This window comes from Dufourea novaeangliae, unplaced genomic scaffold (assembly GCF_001272555.1).
Source record: "Dufourea novaeangliae isolate 0120121106 unplaced genomic scaffold, ASM127255v1 scaffold28, whole genome shotgun sequence".
NCBI classification, from domain to species: domain Eukaryota; kingdom Metazoa; phylum Arthropoda; class Insecta; order Hymenoptera; family Halictidae; genus Dufourea; species Dufourea novaeangliae.
In genome coordinates this window covers 805758-812011 of record NW_015373917.1, presented here as the reverse complement: position 1 = coordinate 812011, position 6254 = coordinate 805758, and positions in this window count along the sequence as shown.

The following is a 6254-nucleotide window of genomic DNA, read 5'->3' as shown; positions in this document are numbered from 1 at the left end:
CCGATGGGTGGAAAAACATCGTTCGAACCGCAAGAGCGACGGCTCCATTGTGTTCCCCAGGCTATTTCTCGAACTCGAGCCTGGCCTCCTATTACACATCCTTCTAATAATGACGGTGGTTTACGTTTTGCTACCCATGTTTGCGCCCCGCGAGCGCAATAAGATGAACGTATCGGCGGTGATTGGCGGCCGTGATTGCACGAAAGTGTGCGGCCCATCGTGTGCATAACGGGTGACGCGTTCAAATTTCGCGCCACCGCGGGAGCCATCCCGAGCGAAACGTTGCGATTACGTTGAGGAATTTAAATCGTGGTGTTTCCATTATTTCTCGTGGATGTGTCTAACATTGAAAACTGTCTTCGATTAAACTTTCATTTTCTGTTTCCCATGTGTTTTAGTAACTCTACTATCTGGAGATTTCTTATTAGGTATGAGGAAAAGTTCCTATGTTTCAATTTTAAAATGGCAAATGTTTTTTAGTTTACGTAGAAGGTAGTACAAGGTGTAGTCATAAATAAGAATACGTATCGGGTTAATGCGAAGACAATTTTAAGATAAATCAAATAAGAGGCACAAGAACGACAGAACTTTCCTTTAAGCATAATAATAAATATGTATGGTTTTTATACATGAATATATCAATACGTCAACTACGTACTATATGTATGTTCTTATAGATTTCTAATACTTGGATTTATTTTGTTATCAATGGAGTCGCAATTCTTAACTTTATTTTTTGTCTATACTTTTGGATGCCACCTTTTAATAATATTTATTCGAGGAATTATAATCACTCTCCGAATAAATACAATTAAAACCATAACTTTAGTTGGTAATCTGCATACTCATGTTTTATGCATGTGTTTTTACAGCACCATTTAAGAAAATATGCAGACACACATAATATGTAGTTTAAGTATCATTGCAAAATGTATCGTCTTCTTTAAAAAAAAAAAGATCTATAAGATTCACTGAAAATGGTGTTAGTTAATGAGTTTTTGACAAGAGGAATATTTGGAATTGCAATATGAAAAAAAACGATGTACCGTTTGCCTTAAAGTGTGTCACCCGATGTATGGTGTGTTGTTGCTCAAATCAGCCCAGACGTAATACGAGACTGACCAAACGAGGCAGCTATTTATGGTGCCAGATATACATACACCAGGTCTATTGACTGTGATAAAAACAAACTACATCACAACCTTCGACGTCATCACTATTTTCTCTTATTAAATATAAGTAAAAGTATAAGAAAATATATAGACTACTTGCTCTATCCTTTCTGTAATGTGTTACCTTTTAAGAGTTTCCTTTCCTTTTGAGGTCAATAATCAACTGACCAAGACAAATCTCACTGCTACTTGTTTCTTAGCATCTTTTTAGTTGTTTTATTTTATATCTTGATATATTTTCATCGGTTCACCAAATCCAAATCAACACTTGGAGACTGCAGAGGTCGACAATTTTAAATAGGGGAATGAGAATCGTTGAGACTGTTGTATCAGTCGAGCGTGATTTTGTAGGGATCTACTATCACACTCGAGATATATGAATAGACCTAACGCCTACTAACATGCAATGTAATTTTCTGTCCCATGTTTCGAGGGCGTCAGAAGCCCCCTTACCATTTTAGTGTCAATACCCGACGTTACCGATAAAGCATGAATTCTGAGTATTATTAGCACAAATGAAGTGTTATATATTACATTCATATTGCGTGTATTTATATGATTTGACGGGAATAAAAATATCCAATGCTTCAGTTTAAGGTTAAGGGAAAAATATGACATTTATGAAACATGAAACAGAAAAGTATACATTTTTTCACTTAACTACAAGACAATTTATTCTAAATGCATCGTTAATGGACATTTTATTAATGTTACTTTTTACATATTCTTGTTTTATCAGCGTGATTTTCGTGGGACACAAAGTCCCATAAGATGTTAGGTCTATTCTTCTATCTCGTCTGTGATCTACATACATACAAATGTACAGTAGATGCTCGATAATTGTCGATACGTTAATTAATCACGGGGACCACGACGATATATTAAGATTAATAAATTGTAGGGAGAATGTTGAAAAAGAGGAGGTGCTTGTTGTTCGCTACACTATTTTACTAAATATCTAATGAAGAAACTTCCGTGCACCTTAGTCTCATAATACGAAACACAATTGCTTTATGGTTCCGATGGTGCGGGAATGGTTTTAGGCATCCGATAGATCGCACGACTAAGCCAGACGCGACCAATCTGTATCGCAATACTAATTAAAAAAATAATAACTTCATTCGCGCTCAGTCATTATCGCAACACTATTTTGAAATATAAAAACAATCTTAAAGGAAACACGGTCTGATTTTTCGCAACACTATTCTCTAAGCAACTATCATGATCTGTATTGAAACTTTACAATTCCATGCAAACCGTGATCTAGTCTCATCCGCAACACTAATTCAAACCACGATTTACCTAATATTGCTGGTGGTTGGGCCGATCTGTCGACCACAATACAAACTACTACGACTACAACTACAGGCGAGTACAGTGACAAAGTAGTAACAGAATGACTCCCCATCCGAAGATGCAGAGCCATTAGTAGTTGCCCTTTTCAATGACAATTTCTGTCGGGCCTCTTCGGCATATAGCCTCTTCTGTTCTTCGGCAGTCCACCGACCTGAAACCCTCAAGCTGCTCGGTTGTGGACGACCAACAACTCCAAGAGTCAGTATGATCGTACCACGAATGCAATCGAGCAGGTCGTTCGTTTCGACAATCCTATCCTTCCGACCGCGACCGCGACGACGACCCCCTTGGGGTTCGCCGAATTTGAAGAATCGAATTCGAAATCGGAAGCAGACAGCATGCTCTATCTGGTCCAGTTTCGAATCGACTCTACAAATTATCCCGGTAGCAGGACTATCACGCGAAACCTACGCGAGCCTACCCCAGCCTACCCAATCAGATAATGTGATAGCCTGCCCCGGCCCCTACCTACTTACAGTCTAATCGTACACATTCACAAACCAAAAAATATGCTACCTACCTACCTAACCCTATATTTAAAAAGAATTTGGCAAAAGACAGATTCTCACCAACACACAACACTCCACGGTTCTCAAGCATACGCCCGGGTGCAATAACCTAGAGAGGACGTCCCGGGACGCCTCCGACACCCGAACGTGATATTCAACTTGCACACTCTAATAGGTACGTACCATTTTCCTGAAATCGACTGGCAGTGGCTAGCATCCATTGCGAAAATAGAAAAATTTTCTAAGCAATATATATATGTATACTTGGTATACTTTATATCGATTACGTGTTAATTTTCTCGTCTGATAGCGAGGTACTTTAAACCGGTACATATTCCATGGAAATATTATTATAGACATTGTATGAAGTAATGGAATATGTACGACCGATACCGGAAATTGTGAGAAATTGTTCCAAGGAACAATGACAGATGAACTATTAATTGATGGAAATATAAACGACGCAAATCCACTGCCTAACCACACACATAAGTGGAAAATACGTCGTGCACGGTAAGCTAACACATTGCCAGTCGCAGAGACATGATATTATTATATGAAATCAAGTCATCGTTCCCCGTTGCTCTCGCCCAACCAAGTAGCACCTGGGCACGTGAAAGGGTTCGAGCAACGAACACGGAATAATTATCCTGAAAATCCTAACTGAAATAATTATTACTTTTTGCTCTTCTAACGGGCTACTTCTCTTTGATTCTTTTTCATTTCATTTTGCAATAAAAGTGAGTCGACTTTGTATGAATAAAAATTGAAATACAATGATTGACTATTTATTAATATTGTACAATTTAATTATTAAGACACTAAGCAAGACTCTGCAATTAGATAAATGACTCTACATATTGAATAACCCTCGGGCGATTCCGTCGTCAAAGTCAATGTAAGACAGATAACATAAATGTAACAAATCATGTCACTTTGACTCAGAAATCTACCCGTCGCGAAATGCCTTCTTGTACATGGTCTGTAATATCACATTTGTCCAGAACGTTACGTTCTAACTCAATCTATGTGTATGAAAGTGCACTATTTAATTTTTATAACTGTCTTTGAGAAACGTGAGTGTACGTATTTCTGATATATTTCAATACGCATAGTTAATCTGATAATATATATTCTTCACAAGTATTAATCTTAAACTTCTTTGCAGTAGTCTGGTATCATATTAAATCCCTCATTTATTAAGCAAATTATAAAATAGTAAGTAGTAAAAAATAGTATTACTAATTACATTAGTAAATACATTCAACTTCCATTCATTTTCTTATTTGTCTACAAGTGACAGTACAACTGTTAAAAATAATAATTAACACAGTAATGGGTAAAATCAAATTTTCTAAATATGCAACAAGTAACTATCATAAAAATATAATTTATAACAGAGGTGTCCAAATGTCGCTCACAAGCCACAAGCTGTTCGAGCCTCCCCTCGTGGGTTTCCTCCACTACCGACCTCAGATTGACTCGAACGAGTCAAACTAAGACCCATAATGAGGGTACCTCCGGAGGGAAAGAATGCTGCTCATAAGCAATAGATGGACAACTCTGCTCTGCCCTTTATAAAAGACAGAATACTCATTCCTTCTGAGTATATACGTCTACCATACAAATATGTTTGTAGGACACAATACATGCTGGTGAAACACAGTAGTACCTTCCCTGCATTTAACGCTCACACTCCATGAAAGTGGTCGTGAGTACACGCCAGTACGTCTCGGTAGTCTACCCGTGTACGTAACCGTATGCGTTCTTTGCCAGTGGCAACGAAAACACCGGCCACGATAACTGGAAATCGCAATGCACTTTTCAATGGTCATACATGCACAACGTGTTAAATTGTTCCATAACACGCGGTTTTTCACTAGGGCGTGCATATCGATGCACAGGTGACATAACTTAATACGTCTTCTTTTTATGCACCGATACTTTATTGCGATTCCCAGTACACGTGTTCCACTATTCATGGAACTTGCAAATACGAATGATACCTTTGTGTCTTGCGACACTGGTTCCGGTTTTTGAAACGTGCTGTCGCGTCTCGTGGTATTGCGCTAACTGCTACAACATGCTCATCTAAGAAGGCACCACTATGTTTTCCCCTTTATTTTAAACATACCGGTATGGTTCCGTTCTTTCTACTCTATATTCAAATCTATTATCTAAATTTCTTTTACACATTAATGAATTCAATACTATTTTTGTACCAGCTGACTGTAGTTGTAGACTATTGTGAATTTATTGTATTTTCTATATTCTGTAAATTTCCTTATGTAAATCGTATTTCATTCTACATTCATAAATGATACCAGACGACGACATTGAAATTATAAGTAAGCAATGTGACTTCGTTCGCATCACATTCACCTCTATATCAAACTTTTAAAGTTGAACTCATAAATATACTTTTAATATAAAATATTTATGAATTGCATTACTAATTGTAAACATGGCATACAAGAAGACCCTAGCCTAGCTAAGGAACACAACAGATCAATGTTACTACTCGCGGATATGATTGCATATCCGCGTTCACTGTACTCGCCAAATTTAGCACGTATACAACCAGTCTCCCGTGCCGCTTCGGACCTATCGTCCTACGGCATGATTGGGGACCAGAGGAATAAAAAAGCATGCGACTCACCCGATGATAGAAGGGCTGCGTATAAGACAAGAATGTTGAATGAAGTGGAGCTTTGCCCGAGGACATCTTATTGAGTACTGATGAATGTGAGCTTTGCTGGACGATATTATCCTGAAAATCCAACGAAAAAAATTATAAGTTGCTACTCTTTTAACCAGTTAATATTCTTTGATTCTTTCTCGTTTAATTTGTAATTAAAATGATTCAAATTTGTATTAATAACAATTGAAAAGCAAAGATGGGATACTTATTAATTTAATAGAATTCAGTCATTAAGAAAAAGACCCTACTGGAAATTCATTTTTAAAGACAAAAAGACTAATCATGATTCTTTAATAAGATATTTGACTCTACATATTTAACAACCCACATTACATATTCAACAACCCACGGGTGATCCCATTGTCAAAGCCATTGCAAGACACATAACATAAGTTTAGCAAACATGTAACTTTGACTCAAAAACCTACCCATCGCAAAATGTCTTCTTATACATGATCTCTAATATAATATGTGTATGGAACACTTTTTTTTAATGCAAAGTATCAAATTTTTCAA